This window comes from Giraffa tippelskirchi, chromosome 11 (genome assembly GCF_054371585.1).
Source record: "Giraffa tippelskirchi isolate mGirTip1 chromosome 11, T2T-mGirTip1v1.2.pri, whole genome shotgun sequence".
Lineage (NCBI taxonomy): Eukaryota > Metazoa > Chordata > Mammalia > Artiodactyla > Giraffidae > Giraffa > Giraffa tippelskirchi.
In genome coordinates this window covers 2,199,278-2,210,880 of record NC_137285.1, presented here as the reverse complement: position 1 = coordinate 2,210,880, position 11,603 = coordinate 2,199,278, and the positions used below count along the sequence as shown (strand labels likewise).

The following is an 11,603-nucleotide window of genomic DNA, read 5'->3' as shown; positions in this document are numbered from 1 at the left end:
CTGTGTGTGGGGAGATCCCCGTCCCCTCACAGACCACAGTGACGCTGTGGCTCCCTGCACCCTGAACACTGACATCGTGTTGGCCGCTGTGCCGTTTACTGGAACCGGCAGAAGCCGGCGAGGCCTCCTCAGGCCCCCTGTCCTACCACTTAGACTCCGGGAAGCACCAGGCTCCGGGGTCCCCGCGGGTTTTCTGGATCCAGAGACGCCTCGGCCAACGCAGGGCTCCTGCTTGTCCCTGGGCTGCAGCCTGAGGACGAGGCTGAGTGTGACCGTGCCGTCTGGTACAACAGGGCTTCCCACAGTGACACAGGCGATGGGATCCTGGGAGAGAAACTCAGCCTGTCGGGAGCATGTTCACTGGGAACTGTCAAAGTTTAAATAAATTTCCCCGAATCAATTTATTCCTGAGGTATGTTCTGGTTCACAATATGTCTACTCCCAACTGTACAGTCAGTTTTGCTGAAGTCTCAGAAAATGTAAACAGTTTCTGATACCAGTGAAGTGCTGCCTGGTCATCCGTGCGATCAAGAGAGCCTGGAGCTGAGCTGCCTCACTTGAGATCAGGAGCATGAGGCTTTCCCAGACGTGCCTTCAGCAGAGTCCCTGCACCGTCCCAGCAGGCAGATCGTCCCTCAGGGCATGAACTCTGCTCCCGAAGGGTCAGAGCAGAGACCATGAGGAGTGATGGGTACCGGTGATACATCACAGGATGCAGGGAATCCCGGGAGTGGTTCTCGTGAGCCCACAGGTGCCGGCTGTATCCTTCCCTCCCCTCCTCTCCTCTCCACCCCATCGGAGCATTTCCTACTTCAGGGTTGGGGTGGTCTGTGGACCGTCAGGACCAGGGGCTCCCCAAGATGAGCTTGTGTCCCTCTGCCTGTGATGCCCCTGATGAGCCCAGATCCGAAGGCACAATCTCCTGCAGAGGGAGCAGCGGGGACATGGGGATCACCATGGCACTGATGACAAGAGATTCCAGGCAATGTCCCTGCCTTTGTGACCCAGGACAGAGGTGAGGGACACTCAGGGTATCATCCTGTTCTCTGGTTGCTGGTTGGTCCACACGCCCTTCTTGATCACTTTGGACCCCTTCCTGCTGAGGAGGCTGGTCATCAGGTCACACAGCTCATCACTCACCACAGCCACAAGGAATTCCCGTGTGATGGGGATGTCTGATGAAAGTGTGCCCTCTACTCCTGAGTCAGACCCATCGCTGCCCTGACGCTGACTGTGATGTCACCCGTGCTGGTTTGGTCTCTGCTGTCACTTGTGCTAATAAATCCAGGCAGGCTCATACCCTCATCCTGGTCCATCTTATGGGGTCCATGAAATTGACTCCTTTTCTCTCAGCTCCCCAAACACAAGCAGAATCTCCATGTGCCCAGATACACAGGGTCTCACAGGTACCGGGCAGGATGCCGAGGAAGCAGAAGTCCAGCATCGGTGCCCTGGAGCCCCAGGGGGCCGCTCCCTCCCCCTGCACGTCCCTCTCCTGCTCCAGGCTTTGTGCTCTGCCCTGAACCCTGACCCTTAGCAAAGCTCGGTGCCTCCCTCTCTCTGGACACCGCACCCTAGGAGCCCTCCTCTCCAGGTGGGGAGACCATCCCCCTTAGGACGCGGCTCTCAGACCCCTCACTTGCTCATTTCCTCCTCTTTTCCCTCATGACCTCTCCCACGTTTCCCTCCCTGGGTCCTTGTTTGAGATGATATTGGACAAATGTCAGTATTTTCGACACAGACCTTATAAACCCACCCTCATTAAATCTATGGAGTCTAACAAATGAATGTCAACCATGTCCGATGAAGATCCAGTAACAGGTCATAAGCGTTTCTCAATCAGGAATGACGGAGGAAACTGACAATAATTGATTATCATTTACAGTCATAATCTTTTATATCAAGCATTTAATACAGAAATATATAGCCATGGTGAGCGGCCGCTGCCCGGCGCTGGAGCGACAAGTGGCTGAGAGGAGATACCCCACGTCCAAGATCAGGAGCAGTGCCTGTACTTCGCTGGAACAGCTGTAAATAGATACCCCACATCCAAGGTCAGAGAAACCTCAGTAAGACAGGAGGCACTGGTGTGGCTGTGAGGAGATACCCCGCATCCAACGGCAAAGGAGAAGCCCCAGCAAGATGGTAGGAGGAGCGAATTTGCATTTATTTTATTTTATTTTGGTTTCTATTAGCTTGTGGTCAACTCAAATCTTTGTTTTCTTTTTTTTTTAATTTATTTTTTTTCTTTACGCTATTGTATTGGTTTTCCCGTACATCGAGATGGATCCGCCATGGGTGTACAGGTGTTCCCCTTCCAGAACCCCCCTCCCACGAATTTGCATTTGGAATCAAACCCCATTCCCGCCAGAGACGCTCAGGGGGCTCAAACAAACCTTGTGCGCCCCAGGACTCAAGGGCCCCTCAGAGACTGAGCCGGAACTCTGAGCGTCTCCTGCGGAGGCACGGGCCGGCAGTGCTCTGCCGCAGGGACAGGGGCTCCGGGTGTGGCTGTGGCATAAGTCCTCTTGGAGGAGGTGGCATTAACCCCAGCACAGAGCTGCCAGAACTTACACAGCACTGGCCAATAGCCTCTTGGAGGGCACAACAGAGCCTTGTGCAGCAGGACCCAGGAGACAGGAGCAGTGACCCCAGGAGACGGCCCCAGACTTGCCTGTGGGTGTCCGGAGTCTGCAGCGAAGGCGCGGGTCGGTGGTGGCCTGCTGCAGGGTTGGGGGCGCGGACTGTACTCAGAGACATGTGCTGCTGCTGCTGCTGCTAAGTCGCTCAGTGGTGTCCGACTCCGTGCGACCCCATGGACGGCAGCCCACCAGGCGCCCCCGTCGCTAGGATTGTCCAGGCCAGAACGCTGGAGTGGGTTGCCATTTCCTTCTCCAGTGCGGGAAAGTGAACGCGAAAGCGAAGTCGCTCAGTCGTGTCCGCCTCGCAGCGGCCCATTCGTCTGTTCACGGATGGAGCGTCTGATGTCCTGAGAAAGGGCAGCCGCCCCGCCTTCCTCGCTGTTTCCCCGCCGTGGTCATTCCCCGAGCCCGTCACCAGGGGCGCTGTGCACGCGCTCAGAGCCGGCAGAGCCTGGACGCGCCAGATGGTCCCCCGACTGGGCGAGTCCCCAGGCTCAGTGGCCCGACAGACGTGACAGCAGGTGCTTCCTCTCCGGGGACAGACTCAGAGGCCTGACCCCACGCGCTCCTCCTGGGAGCGAGGCTGCCAAGGGGGCCCGTGAGTGAGAATCGGAGGCTTGGGGCTCCGGGGGAAACCAGGCCCCACCCTCTTCCCCAGGCGCAGAGGAGGGAGGAGCGCCCAGATCCCAGCCCCACGCGCCCCTCAGCGCCCCTCGGCCTCCTCCTGCTCCTCCTCAGCTCTTTCCTAAGGGCCTCCCTTCCCTCCCCGTCCCGCTCCGATTCGTGGCTGCCCTCCCCGGTCCTGGGCTCCGTTCTTCCTACAGCCTCCACCCCGGGACCGCCCCGGGCATGATCAGGTTCACCTTGTCAGAAGGTCGCGGACACGTTCCCAGATCTCCCTGAACGGGACACTCACTCTCTCCTCCTCGCCTGGAACCTCTCTGACATCTTCCTTCTCCAGAAGCCTCAGCTCGCAGACTCTCAGGAGGGACCCCAGCTCATCCCTTCCACCCTCCTCCCCAGGTTCCTTTATTTCCCAGGGGGTCCAGTGAACCCCTCCAGGGGCGGAGTCACCCTGGCAAATGCTCACACTCGGTCCTGTGTGTCCATGCAGGGAGGAACCACGTGGGGAGAGAAACCCCGGGTCCTGAGGGCCAGGGCGTGATTCACGGCTGGGGGCCTCTGTCCTCAGCTGCAGGGGGATGGATTTTATGCACAGTGAGCGCAGGAGAGGACCCCGGGGATCTTAGCTGGGAAACCAGACCCTGTCCTGGGTCTCTCCTCGGTGGTCACTGGGCCCAGCAGCGGGTCCTCTCCGTGTCCCTGGGGAACCTCAGGACACACCCAGCTCAGGCCCCCCTCCCCGATATGACACTGAACCCCGGGGGACACACAGGGCCCCAGAAGGGGTTTGCTTGTTCAGAGGACGGGACACATTTGCATGAGGGTCCCTTCTCCTGGGGCTGGGGGTTTAAGAGACCAGCAGTAGCAGCCTCAGCAGAGCTCTGGGGTGGCTAAACCGTGGCCTGACCTCCCCGACCCTCCTGACCCCCCTCCTTCACTGCACGGGTCAGGACAGCCCTGAGCACCTTGACTCCCCATCCATTACCATCCCCGACCACATGCAGGAAGCGTACCTCCCTGTCCTTCCTCAGGACATAAAGGGTGCCTGTGATTTCAGGGTCCCTCTCCCAGCCTGTGCTGACGCAGCCGCCCTCTGCATCTGCCTCCCTGGGAGCCTCGGCCAAGCTCACCTCACCCTGAGCCATGCCTACAGCAGCTACTCTGTGGACGGGCACCAGCAGGTCCCAGGGAGGGGTCCCCGTTTCCTGATGCGATGGGCACCAGTGGCATTGCTGGATCCAAGGGCGATGGGATATCTGACCACTTCTCAGGCTCAGGCTCAGGCTCTGGCCTGGAGTGCTACCTGACCTTCCAGAACGTCCAGGAGGAGGACGAGGCTGACTCTATACGTGGGGCAGACCATGGTGTGGGAGAGCTTTGTGTAACCCACAGTGACACGGGCAGAGAAGTGACACAAAAATCCCAGTGACAGCCCTCCCCACGCCCCTCCCATCACCAGACCCACAGTTTAGAGGGTGCCTCCTGACCTGCCTTGAGAGTCTCCACCTCACCAAGCATTTTCATAACTCAGCACCTATCTGGGAGGAAGGTCTGTCTCTGCACAACCTTCCTGGTCTTGGTCCACAGCAAATGTTCCCCAGGTTTGTAAAATGTAAGCCAATCTAGACCAAGTTACAGCGACACATATGATGTCGTGAACTTCAAAGCTGCAATACAGGATCCCCTTATCCTTCCCGTTGTCAATCTGTACAACATTCACTTGGAGCTTCCCAGGTGGCACTAGTGGCAAAGAACTTGCCTACCAACGCAGGAGATGTCAGAGACCTGTGTTCGATCTCTGGGTAGGGAATAGCCCCTGGAGCAGGGCATGGCAACCCAGTGCAGTATTCTTGCCTGGAGAATTGCACGGACAGAGGAACCTAGTGGGCTGTAGTCCATGAGGCTGCAAAGAGTCACAAACGCCGGAAGCCGCTAAGCACACAACATTCCCTTAGGTCACCACTGGGGAAATGAAAATCAGATGAAGCCATGTGACAGTAGCTGGAATCGATTGCCTGGGTGCCCATGAGATATGAAACACGTGTATGTACTAAAGAGTGTCCCAGGGAAAGTGGGGATGTTGAGATCTTTACTGTCTTTCAGTGATGAAGTAAGATGAGGGCTAAGAGGAGTGGAAGATTGAAATAGGGAAATCACACTGAAGAGGGTCGATATTGGGTGAGAGTATAGGGGATTCATGAGTCTGCTCTTCAAGGATTTTTGTCGTTTTAACAGAATTGTTTACCCATGGATGAATGTGTACGAAAGAAACCCTCCATCCCTGTCTGCTATGATGTGTGTCTCCCGTGTATTAACAGATGACCCAAGTGACCAGCTTCTATGCTTCCAGCACGTTCTCTAGGTCAAGCCCTCTGCCTGGAGGCTGGGACACCCCAGGGACCAGAGGAAGCACCCGTGGCCAGGAGGGGATCCTTCCACCCGCCCTGCAGAGTCCCAGAGCGGGTGCCAGGACAGAAAACAGGGAGGCCACTCAGGGATCGAGGACTGGGCAAACTGTCGTCCCTGATGGGGGGTCCCTGTTCCCTCTGAGGTCTGTCCCCTGGGAGGTTCTGGTCCTGGGAGCCTAAGCAGCCAGTTCAGATTCTGATCCCTCCTTCTCATCCATGTCGAGTCTTTGCCAAGTCTGGGTCAGAGAGAAGATGTGACGAGTCAGAATGTATCTCCAAGTAGAAGTGGCTCCTGTGTGTGTGATGAGTGTGTCTCAGGATATTACAAATGGGTTTCTTGTTCCTGTGTTAATGTGGTTTTTGCTATTATTGGTGTTCAATTTATTTTTTCAATGTCTTCCTATGAAACAAATGTACACAGAAACATTAACACTTGATCTGATAATGGAATTACTTTGTTAACTTTTTCTTTGGAGTATTTGTATACCTATTTAACCAGAGTGATTTATAATCTTCCCACTTATGTGTTTTATTTTCAGGTGAATGTCCACCACTTAAGCTGCTTTCTCAAAGAACTAGGAAATTTTACATCTTTTACAATGTTTTATAAAAAAAAAATACCAAGCAAGTCTATGGAGACAAAGTAGTTGCTGGGGTTTCCTAGGTATTTTGCTTGTTAGATATTTCCAGTAAATAAGCATATATTATGTCTTTTATGGAGCAATTCAATGATAAAATTTCCGTGTTTTCCTGAAAAAAAAAGTCTCTTTACTTATATTTTCTACGAGACCAAAGTAGTACCTTCCTAGGAAAGTATGATGTGAAAGGGAAAGTCGCTCAGTTGTGTCCGACTCTTTGTGAAACCATGGACCCTACAGTCCATGGAATCCTCCAGGCCAGAATGCTCGAGTGGGTAGTCTTTCCCTTCTCCAGAGGATCTTCCCAACCCAGGGATCAAACCCAGTCTCCCGTGTTGCAGGTAGGTTGTTTGCCAGCTGAGCCACCAGGGAAGCCCAGGAAGATATGATATCCTGGCTTTTTCGATGGTTTTCCTGCAGCTCCTGCCCCATCTCCCCGCTGTGTCTATGTCTGCAGGTTCCCTCTCCCAGCCTGTGCTGACTCAGCTGGCCTCCCTCTCGGCATCTGTGGGAGCATCTTCCAGACTCACCTGCACCCTGAACAGTGGGTCAGTGTTGGTGGCTAGCAAATGTCCTAGTTCCAGCAGAAGCCAGGGAGCCCTCCTCGTACCTCTTGATGTTCAAGTCAGACTGCAGTAAGCCCCAGGCCTCCGGGGTCCCCGGACACTTCTCTGGATCCAAGGATGCCTCGGCCAGCGCAGGGCTCCTGCTCATCTCTGGGCTGCAGCCTGAGGATGAGGCTGATTATAACTGTGCTACCGTTCACCATCAGACTGGTGTTTACCAGGTGCTTCAGACCAGCAGCGACACTGTGCCCTCCCCGCCGCGGCCGTCGCTGCTGCCCTGCTCTCGCTCTGGGTAACCGCCTGTGGTCACTGCTGCACTTCCTGAGAACAACAGACCTGACCTGTCATGCACTGCCCCTCATCTCAGAGCTGAGACTCACCCATGGCTCTGATAGCTCAGACTGCCAGGTTTGACTCATCTTCCTAATCAGAGGTAAAAATCCCGCAGTGGAGATGCTGTAAATGGCAGAAAGAGGCTGGTTCCTGCTCTGCTTCACTTGCTGCTAAGTCGCTTCAGTCGTGTCCGACTCTGTGCGACCCCATGGACTGCAGCCTACCAGGCTCCTCTGTCCATGGGATTTTCCAGGCAAGAGTACTGGAGTGGGGTGCCATTGCCTTCTCCGTCTGCTTCACTTAGACCCCCCAAAATTAATAATTCAAGTATCTGTGTAAAAATTTGTACTTACTAATAAAAATTTTCAAAAGATTCACCTGTGTCATTTATTTAATATTTTCTTAATAAGAAAATAAACTTACAAAGATAAGTAAGTTATCTGGTCGCTCTCTGCACAGGTGACTGGATGGGCGGACAGGGGAAGGGGCTTGGGAAGACACACGGGCCCTGCTCCCCGCTCTCGTGTCTGGACCCCAGATTCACCATCTCTGTCTCTCTCCCTTCCAGGATCCTGGGCCCAGGCTGTGCTGACTCAGCCGTCCTCCGGGTCCGGGTCCCTGGGCCAGAGTGTCTCCATCACCTGCTCTGGAAGCAGCACCAACATTGGGATATTGGGTGTGAGCTGGTACCAACAGCTCCCAGGATCAGCCCCCAAAACCCTGATCTATGATAGTAACAAACGACCCTCGGGGGTCCCCGACTGATTTTCTGGCTCCAGGTCTGGGAACACAGGCACCCTGACCATCACTTCACTCCAGGCTGAGGACGAGGCTGATTATTACTGTGCCTCTGCTGATTTCATTCTTAATAGTCCCACAGTGCTCCAGGCCAGGGGAGAAGTGAGACAAAAACCTGCTGTCCTCTCAGAGTTGGGGCTCTGGGGGCAGAAACATCCTCTGCAAACGCAGCTGCTTTATTTTTCTGTTTGGCCTAAGCCTGGGATCAGAGTCACAGCAGCGAACTCGGTCCAGAAAAATCTGTTCACATCTTTCTTAATTCACCCCTTCTCCAGCTTTCCTTTGCAGCAAAGGATTGTCTGATTTTCTCAACTTGAGCAGAAATCCCCAGTGCCAGGGGCAGGTGCCCTGGGGGTCAGAGTCCATGATCGGTCAGGTCAGGACCAGAGAAACACAGTACACTTCTGTCTGATTCTGGACACATCAGAGCATCCAGTGCGTGTCCTGGTCCCAACAGCTCTCCTCTCTGATGCTAGTAGTGGACGCAGGGGGTCCCTGCTCAGTTCCCTGGCCTCAAGTCTGGCGTTCAGGCTCCTTAGCCGTCACTGGGCTGAGCCGAGGCCCAGGCGGCTGCTCCTGCCTTTCCTGTGACCACCTCTCAGCGTCACCCAGGGCTCCAGGCTCCTGACCAGGCAGCCTGGGAACCTCCTCCACTGGCTCTTGTCCATGTGGGAAGCAGGGTGCTCACTGGAGAGTGACTTTCCTGTACCTGGACCCCAGGGGATATGAGAGCTCTCAGCTGTGACCAACATTCTTGCCTCTTACTTCCACTCCTGAGGTCCAGGCTAGGATGGATGGGAAATTACACAACAAAAATATCAGTAAACTTGACCTACAGTGATACTTGGACAGAGGATAAGAGACCCAGGGGAGGAACTTTCTCCATGTCAACAACTTCATCTCAAAAGCAGGGTCCTAGGGGCCCTCCCCCACGACCTGGACTCCTCCCTTCGTGTCCTCACTCCTGAACCAAGACTGTCCTTTAGGGGAGAGTGACGGGATGTGGGTTTGGAGGCCTTGGCTCTGCCTTGCGCTCCTGGCATCTGGGCACAGGGCGTGGGACACCCATGCTTCCTGTCGCCTTCCAACCCTCCCTCAAGGGGCCCGGGCCTCATGCTGACGGTTCTGTCATTTACCAGTTCCTCTCTTCACCCATTTTCCTAGTTTTCCCTACACCATCATCCATGCATTGGAATAATAGGAAAAGGGTTTAGTATGAACATTTTGTTTAATATCAAACATTTTGTTTGAGTTGATTCTTGCAAACACATGTTGAGAAAAGAGAATAACCGTACGAATTTTATTAAACAGCTAATGTACCAGAACAGCTAATCTCAATGCTGCTGCTGCTAAGTCGCTTCAGTCGTGTCCGACTCTGTGCGACCCCATAGACGGCAGCCCACCAGGCTCCGCCATCCCTGAGATTCTCCAGGCAAGAACACTGGAGTGGGTTGCCATTTCCTTCTCCAGTGCGTGAAAGTGAAGTCGCTCAGTCGTGTCCGACTCTTAGCGACCCCATGGACTGCAGCCTACCAGGCTCCTCCATCCATGGGATTTTCCAGGCAAGAGTACTGGAGTGGGGTGCCATTGCCTTCTCCGTCTGAAATGCTAGAGAACAACAGATCTGACTTTCCCTCATCTCAGATGTGACACTCACCCATGGGTCTGATTGCTCAGATTGCCATGTTTTGACACACATCTTCCTAATCAGAGATAAACTTCCCCCAGTGGAGATGATACAAGTGGCAGAATACGCTGATTACTGTTCTGCTTCACTCAGACTCCAAAAATTTTAAAATACAAATATCTTTGTAAAACTTAGTTTTTACTTGTTCAGTTCAGTTGCTCTTTGCATGTCTGACTCTTTGCGACCTTTATCTTCTAGAACATACTAATTGGGATGGTTGGTCCTAAGCCACCATGTAACAGGGTCCCTGGGAACAAACACTGCTCAGAGCCTTTCAGAGTCTCAGTAAAAGCTGCCCTGAGTATTACCAGCCCTGCTCCCTGCAGCCTGTGCCCTGTGCCTGCAGGGGAGATACCCAGAGGGGTTCCTTCATAAGACAGGACACAAGGTTGGGGTTCAGTGTATGGGAGGCTTCACACACAGTAAAGATCCAGGCGTTTAGGAATCCAGGGTCACAGCCCAGGCCTCGTCCACACCCTCCATCCCGCCACAGAGAAGAGTCCCCTCCTCCTCACGGCTGAGGGGACACCCAGTTGGAGCAGGGCTCTGGCCACCAGGGAGGGAACCCACAGAGGAGGGACCCGCTATCCTGCCCAGAAAGGGACAGGCCTCCCCGGGGCCAGCACTGCCCTGACCTGATCCTGATGTGAGAGGAACGTGTGCCCCAGACGCCCCCTCACTCCTGACCCTGAGCAGCCAAGAACGCCGTGGACACACTCGGCCTGAAGCTCTGAGGGGAGACCACAGACAGCCCTGAGGTCACAGGGGACAGAGAAACAGCGCCTGGCCTGGCACAAGGGAAGGAACAGTGCAAAGAGCAGGGCAGGAGCTCTCCTGAGGGGCCCTGGTCACCGGGCCACAGGCTGTATGTCTGGTCTTGGACACCAGGGGGCGCTCGGGGGCCACTCCTGAGCGTTTTTAGGGGGATGGGAGCTAGGACCAACACCCTGGCAATGCCTGGTGGCCTCTGCTCAGAGCTCCCAGCTGTGACCTCCCACTCCCGGGCCCCATACAGCCCCGCACCTGCCCGCCCTTCACCACCCTCAGACACAGGGACCTCACTAAGGGCCCTCAGACACAGGGACCTCACTAAGGGCCCCGGGAGGGATCAGAGGGCTGAGAGGGGGGTCATTTGCATGAAAGGACCCTCCCCCTCTCAGAGTATGAAGAGGGGAAGGAGCGGGGTGGGGACGCTCTGCTCAGCTGTGGGGCCACAGAAGGCAGGACGCCCTGACCGTGTCCACCATGGCCTGGTCCCCTCTGCTCCTCACCCTGGTCGCTCTCTGCACAGGTGACTGGACGGGGGGACAGGGGAAGGGGCTTGGGAAGACTCACAGGCCCTGCTCCCCGCTCTCGTGTCTGGACCCCAGAGTCATCATCTCTGTCTCTCTGCCTTCCAGGATCCTGGGCCCAGGCTGTGCTGACTCAGCCGTCCTCCGTGTCCGGGTCCCTGGGCCAGAGAGTCACCATCTCCTGCACCAGAAGCAGCACCAACATTGGGATATTGGGTGTGAGCTGGTACCAACAGCTTCCAGGATCGGCCCCCAAAACCCTGATCTATGATAGTAACAAACAACCCTTGGGGGTCCCCAACCGATTTTCTGGCTCCAGGTCTGGGAACACAGGCACCCTGACCATCACTTCACTCCAGGCTGAGGACGAGGCTGATTATTACTGTGCCTCTGCTGATTTCAGTCTTAAGTCCCACAGTGCTCCAGGCCAGGGGAGAAGTGAGACAAAAACCTGCTGTCCTCTCAGAGTTGGGGCTCTGGGGGCAGAAATATCCTCTGCAAACGCAGCTGCTTTATTTTTCTGTTTGGCCTAAGCCTGGGATCAGAGTCACATCAGGGAACTTGGTCCAGAAAAATCTGTTCACATCTTTCTTAATTCACCCCTTCTCCAGCTTT

The 11,603-nt window shown here is 55.0% G+C and overlaps 1 long non-coding RNA gene and 1 pseudogene across 1 annotated transcript; one reads left to right on the top strand and one right to left on the bottom strand.

Moving 5' to 3' along the window:
• Window positions 1-2,165: 2,165 nt before the first annotated feature.
• On the bottom strand, window positions 2,166-3,826 carry LOC145526517 (uncharacterized). Its single transcript, XR_014068943.1, has 2 exons — window positions 3,506-3,826; window positions 2,166-3,225 (listed from the first exon to the last, which is right to left on the bottom strand). It is a non-coding gene; the product is annotated as an uncharacterized LOC145526517 (long non-coding RNA).
• An 18-nt stretch (window positions 3,827-3,844) lies between these two features.
• LOC145526343 (uncharacterized) lies at window positions 3,845-10,930 on the top strand (annotated as a pseudogene).
• The last annotated feature ends 673 nt before the right edge of the window (window positions 10,931-11,603 follow it).